This window comes from Rattus norvegicus, chromosome 5 (genome assembly GCF_021556685.1).
Source record: "Rattus norvegicus strain SHRSP/BbbUtx chromosome 5, alternate assembly SHRSP_T2T, whole genome shotgun sequence".
Taxonomy (NCBI): Eukaryota; Metazoa; Chordata; class Mammalia; order Rodentia; family Muridae; genus Rattus; species Rattus norvegicus.
Window position 1 is genome coordinate 17,555,599 of NC_141538.1, and position 12,176 is coordinate 17,567,774.

General features: G+C 41.0%; 1 long non-coding RNA gene across 1 annotated transcript in view; it reads left to right on the top strand.

Moving 5' to 3' along the window:
- Positions 1 to 12,176, top strand: part of LOC148005644 (uncharacterized) — a 79,745-nt gene that overhangs the window by 35,092 nt on the left and 32,477 nt on the right. The gene's annotated exons all lie outside the window — the stretch shown is intronic.

Sequence of the window (12,176 nt, forward strand, 5' to 3'; positions counted from 1 at the left end):
TAAGCCTTTGAGAATCTGAAGGTTCAAAGTTCTCAGTTTTAATAAGATCTTCTCACACATCCTCATCCCAAGTTACTGAACCCCACTCTTTGTCAATTAATGCCCTTACTTTAGCTGACACCTTCCAAGTCTGTGAGTTGAATTTTTGCCCTACTTCAGCCAACCTTATGATTAGGAATTCAGTTTGATTTTCTGCAATTTGAGCTCTGTAGCTGCTGAAGAGAAGATTCTCTTCTAAGCCAACCAATAACTGATATAACTTGAGGCCCAAGGAAACCATCCTGGCAATGCCTGGATGGCCAGGAATTGGAATCGGTATGGCTCACAGACCTAGGGTAGAACCAAACATAACTGATTAAAAAATAATGAAATGGAAACCCCGTGAGAGAGAGACCTCACCGCCTGATCAAGTGGGCACTCCTGAGGCTGCAGAGCGGAGGAGACCACCAACACTGCCCACCCCTGCCCACATCCCTGGCCCAAGAGGCAACTGTATAAGGCCTCTGGGTTCCCGTAGGGGAGGGCCCGGGAGCGGCAGGACCCCTGCGCCTGAGACACTGCCGGAACCTGAAGGAAACAGACCGGATAAACAGTTCTCTGCACCCAAATCCCGTGGGAGGGAGAGCTGAACCTTCAGAGAAGCAGACACGCCTGGGAAACCAGAAGAGACTGCACTCTGTGCACATCCAGGCGCCAGAGGAAAACACCAAACGCCATCTGGAACCCTGGTGCACGGAGGCTCCTGGAAAGAGCGGCGCAGATCTTCCCGGTTGCTGCCACAGCGGAGAGGACTTAGGCAGTACCCCACGAGCAAACTTGAGCCTTGGAACTGCAGGTAGGACCAACTTTTCCCCTGCAAGAAACCTGCCTGGTGAACTCAGGACACACAGAGGCAAAATTCCTCTAAGGCCGGGCACTTCCTGTGTTTACTGGAAGTCCCACACCGGCGGATCCCGGACCGCAGCAGCTCTCTGCTCCCAAACCCCGTGGGAGAGAGACCTCACCGCCTGATCAGGTGGGCACTCCTGAGGCTGCAGAGCGGAGGAGACCACCAACACTGCCCACCCCTGCCCACATCCCTGGCCCAAGAGGCAACTGTATAAGGCCTCTGGGTTCCCATAGGGGAGGGCCCGGGAGCGGCAGGACCCCTGCGCCTGAGACACTGCCGGAACCTGAAGGAAACAGACCGGATAAACAGTTCTCTGCAACCAAATCCCGTGGGAGGGAGAGCTGAACCTTCAGACAGGCAGACACGCCTGGGAAACCAGAAGAGACTGCACTCTGTGCACATCCAGGCGCCAGAGGAAAACACCAAACGTCATCTGAAACCCTGGTGCACGGAGGCTCCCGGAAGGAGCGGCACAGATTTTCCCGGTTGCTGCCACAGCGGAGAGGACTTAGGCAGTACCCCACGACCAAACTTGAGCCTTGGAACCACAGGTAGGACCAACTTTTCCCCTGCAAGAAACCTGCCTGGTGAACTCAAGACACAGGCCCACAGGAACAGCTGAAGACCTGTAGAGAGGAAAAACTACACGCCCGAAAGCAGAACACTCTGTCCCCATAACTGGCTGAAAGAAAACAGGAAAACAGGTCTACAGCACTCCTGACACACAGGCTTATAGGACAGTTTAGCCACTGTCAGAAATAGCAGAACAAAGTAACACTAGAGATAATCTGATGGCGAGAGGCAAGCGCAGGTATTCAAGCAACAGAAACCAAGACTACATGGCATCATCGGAGCCCAATTCTCCCACCAAAGCAAACACGGAATATCCAAACACACCAGAAAAGCAAGACATAGTTTCAAAATCATATTTGATCATGATGCTGGAGGACTTCAAGAAAGACATAAAGAACTCCCTTAGAGAACAAGTAGAAGCCTACAAAGAGGAATCGCAAAAATCCCTGAAAGAATTCCAGGAAAACACAATCAAACAGTTGAAGGAATTAAAAATGGAAATAGAAGCAATCAAGAAAGAACACATGGAAACAACCCTGGACATAGAAAATCAAAAGAAAAGACAAGGAGCTGTAGATACAAGCTTCACCAACAGAATTCAAGAGATGGAAGAGAGAATCTCGGGAGCAGAATATTCCCTAGAAATCATTGACTCAACTGTCAAAGATAATGTAAAGCAGAAAAAGCTACTGGTCCAAAACATACAGGAAATCCAGGACTCAATGAGAAGATCAAATCTAAGGATAATAGGTATAGAAGAGAGTGAAGACTCCCAGCTCAAAGGACCAGTAAATATCTTCAACAAAATCATAGAAGAAAACTTCCCTAACCTAAAAAAAGAGATACCCATAGGCATACAAGAAGCCTACAGAACTCCAAATAGATTGGACCAGAAAAGAAACACCTCCCGTCACATAATTGTCAAAACACCAAACGCACAAAATAAAGAAAGAATATTAAAAGCAGTAAGGGAAAAAGGTCAAGTAACATATAAAGGCAGACCTATCAGAATCACACCAGACTTTTCGCCAGAAACTATGAAGGCCAGAAGATCCTGGACAGATGTCATACAGACCCTAAGAGAACACAAATGCCAGCCCAGGTTAGTGTATCCTGCAAAACTCTCAATTAACATAGATGGAGAAACCAAGATATTCCAAGACAAAACCAAATTTACACAATATCTTTCTACAAGTCCAGCACTACAAAGGATAATAAAGGGTAAAGCCCAACATAAGGAGGCAAGCTATACCCTAGAAGCAAGAAACTAATCATCTTGGCAACAAAACAAAGAGAATGAAAGCACACAAACATAACCTCACTTCCAAATATGAATATAACGGGAAGCAATAATCACTATTCCTTAATATCTCTCAATATCAATGGCCTCAACTCCCCAATAAAAAGACATAGATTAACAAACTGGATACGCAACGAGGACCCTGCATTCTGCTGCCTACAGGAAACACACCTCAGAGACAAAGACAGACATTACCTCAGAGTGAAAGTCTGGAAAACAATTTTCCAAGCAAATGGTCAGAAGAAGCAAGCTGGAGTAGCCATTCTAATATCAAATAAAATCAATTTCCAACTAAAAGTCATCAAAAAAGATAAGGAAGGACACTTCATATTCATCAAAGGAAAAATCCACCAAGATGAACTCTCAATCCTAAATATCTATGCCCCAAATACAAGGGCACCTACATATGTAAAAGAAACCTTACTAAAGCTCAAAACACACATTGCACCTCACACAATAATAGTGGGAGATTTCAACACCCCACTCTCATCAATGGACAGATCATGGAAACAGAAATTAAACAGAGATGTAGACAGACTAAGAGAAGTCATGAGCCAAATGGACTTAACGGATATTTATATAACATTCTATCCTAACGCAAAAGGATATACCTTCTTCTCAGCTCCTCATGGTACTTTCTCCAAAATTGACCATATAATTGGTCAAAAAACGGGCCTCAACAGGTACAGAAAGATAGAAATAATCCCATGCGTGCTATCGGACCACCACGGCCTAAAACTGGTCTTCAATAACAATAAGGGAAGAATGCCCACATATACGTGGAAATTGAACAATGCTCTACTCAATGATAACCTGGTCAAGGAAGAAATAAAGAAAGAAATTAAAAACTTTTTAGAATTTAATGAAAATGAAGGTACAATATACCCAAACTTATGGGACACAATGAAAGCTGTGCTAAGAGGAAAACTCATAGCGCTGAGTGCCTGCAGAAAGAAACAGGAAAGAGCATATGTCAGCAGCTTGACAGCACACCTAAAAGCTCTAGAACAAAAAGAAGCAAATACACCCAGGAGGAGTAGAAGGCAGGAAATAATCAAACTCAGAGCTGAAATCAACCAAGTAGAAACAAAAAGGACCATAGAAAGAATCAACAGAACCAAAAGTTGGTTCTTTGAGAAAATCAACAAGATAGATAAACCCTTAGCCAGACTAACGAGAGGACACAGAGAGTGCGTCCAAATTAACAAAATCAGAAATGAAAAGGGAGACATAACTACAGATTCAGAGGAAATTCAAAAAATCATCAGATCTTACTATAAAAACCTATATTCAACAAAACTTGAAAATCTTCAGGAAATGGACAATTTCCTAGACAGATACCAGGTACCGAAGTTAAATCAGGAACAGATAAACCAGTTAAACAACCCCATAACTCCTAAGGAAATAGAAGCAGTCATTAAAGGTCTCCCAACCAAAAAGAGCCCAGGTCCAGACGGGTTTAGTGCAGAATTCTATCAAACCTTCATAGAAGACCTTATACCAATATTATCCAAACTATTCCACAAAATTGAAACAGATGGAGCCCTACCGAATTCCTTCTATGAAGCCACAATTACTCTTATACCTAAACCACACAAAGACCCAACAAAGAAAGAGAACTTCAGACCAATTTCCCTTATGAATATCGACGCAAAAATACTCAATAAAATTCTGGCAAACCGAATTCAAGAGCACATCAAAACAATCATCCTCCATGATCAAGTAGGCTTCATCCCAGGCATGCAGGGATGGTTTAATATAAGGAAAACCATCAACGTGATCCATCATATAAACAAACTGAAAGAACAGAACCACATGATCATTTCATTAGATGCTGAGAAAGCATTTGACAAAATTCAACACCCCTTCATGATAAAAGTCCTGGAAAGAATAGGTATTCAAGGCCCATACCTAAACATAGTAAAAGCCATATACAGCAAACCAGTTGCTAACATTAAACTAAATGGAGAGAAACTTGAAGCAATCCCACTAAAATCAGGGACTAGACAAGGCTGCCCACTCTCTCCCTACTTATTCAATATAGTTCTTGAAGTTCTAGCCAGAGCAATCAGACAACAAAAGGAGATCAAGGGGATACAGATCGGAAAAGAAGAGGTGAAAATATCACTATTTGCAGACGACATGATAGTATATTTAAGTGATCCCAAAAGTTCCACCAGAGAACTACTAAAGCTGATAAACAACTTCAGCAAAGTGGCTGGGTATAAAATTAACTCAAATAAATCAGTTGCCTTCCTCTATACAAAAGAGAAACAAGCCGAGAAAGAAATTAGGGAAACGACACCCTTCATAATAGACCCAAATAATATAAAGTACCTCGGTGTGACTTTAACCAAGCAAGTAAAAGATCTGTACAATAAGAACTTCAAGACACTGAGGAAAGAAATTGAAGAAGACCTCAGAAGATGGAAAGATCTCCCATGCTCATGGATTGGCAGGATTAATATAGTAAAAATGGCCATTTTACCAAAAGCAATCTACAGATTCAATGCAATCCCCATCAAAATACCAATCCAATTCTTCAAAGAGTTAGACAGAACAATTTGCAAATTCATCTGGAATAACAAAAAACCCAGGATAGCTAAAGCTATCCTCAACAATAAGAGGACTTCAGGGGGAATCACTATCCCTGAACTCAAGCAGTATTACAGAGCAATAGTGATAAAAACTGCATGGTATTGGTACAGAGACAGACAGATAGACCAATGGAATAGAATTGAAGACCCAGAAATGAACCCACACACCTATGGTCACTTGATTTTTGACAAAGGAGCCAAAACCATCCAATGGAAAAAAGATAGCATTTTCAGCAAATGGTGCTGGTTCAACTGGAGGGCAACATGCAGAAGAATGCAGATCGATCCATGCTTATCACCCTGTACAAAGCTTAAGTCCAAGTGGATCAAGGACCTCCACATCAAACCAGACACACTCAAACTAATAGAAGAAAAACTAGGGAAGCATCTGGAACACATGGGCACTGGAAAAAATTTCCTGAACAAAACACCAATGGCTTATGCTCTAAGATCAAGAATCGACAAATGGGATCTCATAAAACTGCAAAGCTTCTGTAAGGCAAAGGACACTGTGGTTAGGACAAAACGACAACCAGCAGATTGGGAAAAGATCTTTACCAATCCTATAACAGATAGAGGCCTTATATCCAAAATATACAAAGAACTCAAGAAGTTAGACCGCAGGGAAACAAATAACCCTATTAAAAAATGGGGTTCAGAGCTGAACAAAGAATTCACAGCTGAGGAATGCCGAATGGCTGAGAAACACCTAAAGAAATGTTCAACATCTTTAGTCATAAGGGAAATGCAAATCAAAACAACCCTGAGATTTCACCTCACACCAGTGAGAATGGCTAAGATCAAAAACTCAGGTGACAGCAGATGCTGGCGAGGATGTGGAGAAAGAGGAACACTCCTCCATTGTTGGTGGGATTGCAGACTGGTAAAACCATTCTGGAAATCAGTCTGGAGGTTCCTCAGAAAATTGGACATTGAACTGCCTGAGGATCCAGCCATACCTCTCTTGGGCATATACCCAAAAGATGCCTCAACATATAAAAGAGACACGTGCTCCACTATGTTCATCGCAGCCTTATTTATAATAGCCAGAAACTGGAAAGAACCCAGATGCCCTTCAACAGAGGAATGGATACAGAAAATGTGGTACATCTACACAATGGAATATTACTCAGCTATCAAAAACAACGAGTTTATGAAATTCGTAGGCAAATGGTTGGAACTGGAAAATATCATCCTGAGTGAGCTAACCCACTCACAGAAAGACATACATGGTATGCACTCATTGATAAGTGGCTATTAGCCCAAATGCTTGAATTACCCTAGATCCCTAGAACAAAGGAAACTCAAGACGGATGATCAAAATGTGAATGCTTCACTCCTTCTTTAAATGAGGAAAAAGAATACCCTTGGCAGGGAAGGGAGAGGCAAAGATTAAAACAGAGACGGAAGGAACACCCATTCAGAGCCTGCCCCACAGGTGGCCCATACATATACAGCCACCCAATTAGACAAGATGGATGAAGCAAAGAAGTGCAGACCGACAGGAGCCGGATGTAGATCGCTCCTGAGAGACACAGCCAGAATACAGCAAATACAGAGGCGAATGCCAGCAGCAAACCACTGAACTGAGAATAGGTCCCCCGTTGAAGGAATCAGAGAAAGAACTGGAAGAGCTTGAAGGTGCTCGAGACCCCAAAAGTACAACAATGTCAAGCAACCAGAGCTTCCAGGGACTAAGCCACTACCTAAAGACTATACATGGACTGACCCTGGACTCTGTCCCCATAGGTAGCAATGAATATCCTAGTAAGAGCACCAGTGGAAGGGGAAGCCCTGGGTCCTGCTAAGACTGAACCCCCAGTGAACTAGACTATGCGGGGAGGGTGGCAATGGGGGGAGGTTTGGGAGGGGAACACCCACAAGGAAGGGGAGGGGGGAGGGTGATGTCTGTCCGGAAACCGGGAAAGGGAATAACACTTGAAATGTATATAAGAAATACTCAAGATAATAAAAAAAATAAAAAAAAAATAATGAAATGATTCCTAATGGTATTCTTCTATAGATGTTTATATGCCTCTGAGGCCAGTCAATTTTATCATTAAGTTCATTCCTATCCCACTCTCAATTCATCCAGAGATGCTAACAGCAACTTACTGGCATCATTTTTTTTCTTATTTTTCCCCAAACTGTCAACCATTTCATATACAGAGTCAACAAATATGTTGCTGCCCACAACTGGAATATCAGGATAAACAAATGCATTTATCTTCTTAAGTTTGTAAAATAGTTCCCACCATGGGTATTTAGTATTTTCTTAGCTCCCAGAAGAGACTTCAGTAACTGGAGAGGCTTTGGTAAACTGTAAGTGTTAGCAAATTGGAAAGCCTATCTCAGAGGCTTAAAAGAGTCATCCTTGCTCTAGAATCACTTCTGGTACCAAAATTTGTTTCAGTCAGATTATCTAAAGTAACGGAACTTATATAATAGATCTCACTCTTTCTCTCTCTCTCTCTCTCTCTCTCTCTCTCTATATATATATATATATATATATATATATATATATATATATGTATACATCATATATGCATATATGGAATTTATTAGAATTACTTACAGGCTATGGTCCAGCTAATCCAACAATGGCTGGCTGTGAACAGAAAATCTAAGAACCCCATAGTTCCTCAATCAATGAGGTTGGATGTCTCAGTTGGTCTTCAGTATATGCTGCAATCTTGAAGACACATGCTCTAATGCCAGTTAAAGAATGGACTTGCTAGCAGAGAGAGCAAGCAGGCAAAGAAGTAAACTACTGTCTTTCATGTCCTCATATAGGCTTCCAGCATATGGTATGGCACAAATTACTGCTGGGCTTTTCCAGCTCAAATGATCTGGATTAAAGGTATGTCTTCCACCTCAAGTCCCAGATTAAGGGCCTTCAAGTACACTGGTAAATACTGGCATAAATACTACAGGAGTAATAACTTTCTGACTCAATTTAAGGCCCATTCCATCAGATGAAACTCATACTTCACACTGCTAATGTGGTCAGGAAACTGGCACCATATATGTCACGGGTGTAGAGGAAAACCTATTACTATTATTCTGCTAAAGGAATGTGCCAATAATAACATACTGCTGCACCCATAGATCACCACCTCACTCAACACATACCAGCGAAGCTTCTTTTCACAATAGGTAGGAATTAAAATAAAGACACACAACTTGACAATGTTCAAATATGAGAGATTTTGGAGCATGAAGCCCTAAATATGAAGACTTCATCAAGCCTCTACCTTTAAGCCACAGGGATCATTGTGGAAAAGGAACTAGAAAGATTGTGACAGCCAGATTTGATGGATGACTCCAAGAAAAGAGTGTCTTCTAGACACAATGGGAGATGCACATATGAACTCACAGAGGCCAGGGTAGTGAGCAGAAGACCTGCACATAGTCAAGCCAGACAAAATCCCAGCAAGGAAAAGGGGAAGTGAACACAATGTCCCTACCCTAACTAAGAAGCTATTTGTAGTTGTTAACCACAGGCAAAGAAAGGAAAATCAATTTTCCTCAAAGGTTCTATCAAACCTGCTCTAGAACTCATACCAACACAAAACAAACTGAATGATTTTGAGGGAGGCTTTTTGTTTTATTTTGGCTAATTATTACTTTCTTTTTTGTCTTATTGGTCTTTTGATTTTTTTTTTTTGTTTTGAAAGCTTTATTTTACTTTTGTGACTTCAGACATAGAAGAACAGCATTAATTTTATGAATAGGAGACATGAGAATTTGGGAGAAGTTGACAGAAGGGAAGGTAAATGATCAAAATATATTGTATTAAAATATTTTGAAAATAGATTTTTTAAACAATATAGTCTTTTTCACAAAAACTTTTTAACATTCTTTGTGAGTTTCACATGATGTACCCCAGCCCCACTCATCTTCCCATCCCCTCATATACTCCCTCTGCCATTCCAACCTTCCCTGTCAAAAGAAAAAACACATGGGGAGGGGAACACCCTTATGGAAGAGGAAGGGGAGGGGATAGAAGGCTTATGGACAGGAAACCAGGAAAGGGAATAACATTTGAAATGTAAATTAAAAAATATCCAATTAAAAAAAAGAAAACACACACAATCAATCAATCAATAAATAAATAAAACCAAGCATAGAAAGCATCATGTAAGCTCTAGTATGTCACAATGCATCCGCACAGTATACCTCTCTACCTACACATCACTTGCAAGTGTTCATTGCAATTAGTGAGTCGTTAGTCTGATTGGAGGTCTCTGGCTTCTGCAACACTATCAATATTGGTTCCTCACTGGGAGTCCTCCCAGTTATCCTGTTGTTGCTCTGTGTTTTAGAGATCCTGTAGCTTTGGATTAGCAGAACAGGCCCTTTCATGTGTCCTAGCAGCTCACAGATGATGCAGATTTTGGGGTGGGCCATCTCAAAGCCTTGGATCTGGACCTAGGTGGTAGTTATGCTAGTCAGTGCACCAGTTCTCCTTATCTGCAACACCAGGGCAAGCTCTCCAGCACTGCTCCATCTAGACCACCCAATACTGCCATCTGCAGAAGACAAAGGCATCTTTTTCACACTCACATACAGGGCAGGCTCACTTCCCTTCCCCCCACATCCCTGCCCTGTCCATGTAGACAAGAAACTTCCAAAATATTCATTGAGGTTACTTTGTATTGGCCATCTACTGCCGAGTAAGGAGTCTGTCCTTAAGTGTTATTTGTATATCCATTGGAGAAAATTAGAATGTCCTTTGTGAATGGCTATCAATTGGAGATAGATCCTGGGTAAGAGATAGGACCTTATGTCCACTTCCCCTCTCACCTCAGGGATCCCACCTGGCTCATGTAGGGATCGTGCATGCTGTCACAGATTTTGTGAGTTCATAAGTAAATCTGTCCTGCTATGTTTAGAAGCCCTTGTTTCCTTTGCTTTCTCCATCCCCACTGGCTCTTACAATCTTTCTGCCTCCTCTTCCACAGGGTTCCCAGATCCCCAAGGGGAGGAAATTGATGGAGACATCAATTTAGGACTGAGTGCTCCAGGTCTATCACTCTGTGTATCTTGTAGAGATGTAGGTCTCTGTATTTGTTTCCATACACTACAGGAGGATTTGGATTTCCCTTAGGTCCCTTGCCTATCTAGTCTTAGTCCTTGGCCACTCAAACAGTATTGGTTATGGGTTCTGTCTCATGGAGTAGGCCTTAAATCCAATTGGATAGTGGTTGGTTAGTTCCACAAGGATTGCACCACTCGTGTATCTTGCAGGCAGTTAACTATTGTAGACTGAAAAAAAAATTGTAGCAGAGTTAGTGTTTACCTTTCTCCTCTGGTAGTAGAGCACCTTCCAGTACCATAAACACTAGTCAGTAGGCATAAAACCTGTAGATAGACACCAGCTCAATGTCTCCATATTCAGTGAGTAATGTAGCTCTTATCTTCATCAATACAGCCTTACCATTTTGAAGAGAACCAAGAGACATGGCAACAGATTAGGTTACTTGGGGTGTCCAGGCCAATAACTCAATTAAATGTAACACATTCCCAGAACTAGAGGTTTCACTTGTTGATGTGAGATGTCTAATTGGGCCTTTGTCTTGCCCATTATCTGTTGATTCTATTCATATTTTTCATATACATATATATTTTAAGGAGCTTCTACTTATTTGGTTTCCACAAAAACTTTCAAGTGGTCTTTAGTTTTAGCAATCACTTTCCATATTCCTTCACTTACTCCCTCTTCCCTCCCCCTATTCATTTGATCTTGTTGATCTTGTACACAAGTCATTCACTGTTCAGCCAAAACTATTCTATTTCCCTTCCAAAGTTGATCCATCCCTGCCCACTTGAACCTTACTCTATGTATAATCTCTGTGTTATACTAATAATAGCCTACTTATTGAAGACTTAGCAGCTTATATCATATATAAGTGAATATATACCATATTTGTCTCTCTGGAACTTGTTTATCTCACTCGGGATGTTTATCTTTTTCAAGCTCCATCCATTTACTGAGAATTTCCTTATTTCAATTTGAGTAATAATTCCATTGGGTAAATGTACCACATTTTCTTTATTTATCCTTTCATCTTTTATTCTTTTACTAACAGACATCTAGGCTAATTTTAATTTCTCTCTATTATGAATAGAGAAACAATGATCATGGTTGAATCTTTTAGGTTTATGCCCAAGCGTGATAATAGCTGTATCTTGAGGTAAATCATCCTAATGAACTATTACACTGACTTCATTAGTGGATTTACAAGTTTACACTCCTACTCTACTTGCAATGTATGAGTGCCTCCCTTACTCCACATCCTTGTTAGTATTTGTTGCCATTTGTTTCATTGATCTTAACCATTTTGACTGGTGTAATATGATATCTCCAAGTAGTTTTATTTACATTTCCCTGGTGATTAACAATGCTGATCATTTCCTTAAGTTCTTCTCAGGCAGTTATGCTTCATCTTTTGAAAATTGTTTATATTGTACCCCAATTTAAGTTGGGTTCTTTACTTAATGTCCCGTGTTTTTTTTTTTCAGTTCCTTATAGATTTTAAATATTAGCCCTCTATCTGATATGGTAAATAAAATAATTCCCATTCTGTAAGTTCCTACTTTACCAAAGGATGTGGCTGTTCAAAGGTACCATTTATTAATTGTGCTAATGGTGCTCTGTTCAAAAAGTATTTTCCTCTGACAATGAGTTCAAAACTACTTCCCACACTCTTTTCTGTCAGATCCAGTTTATCTGCCATTAAGTTGTGATCCTTGATCCATTTGGACTTGACTAGCACCATTTGTTGAAGATGCTGTCATTTTTCGAGGGTGTTTC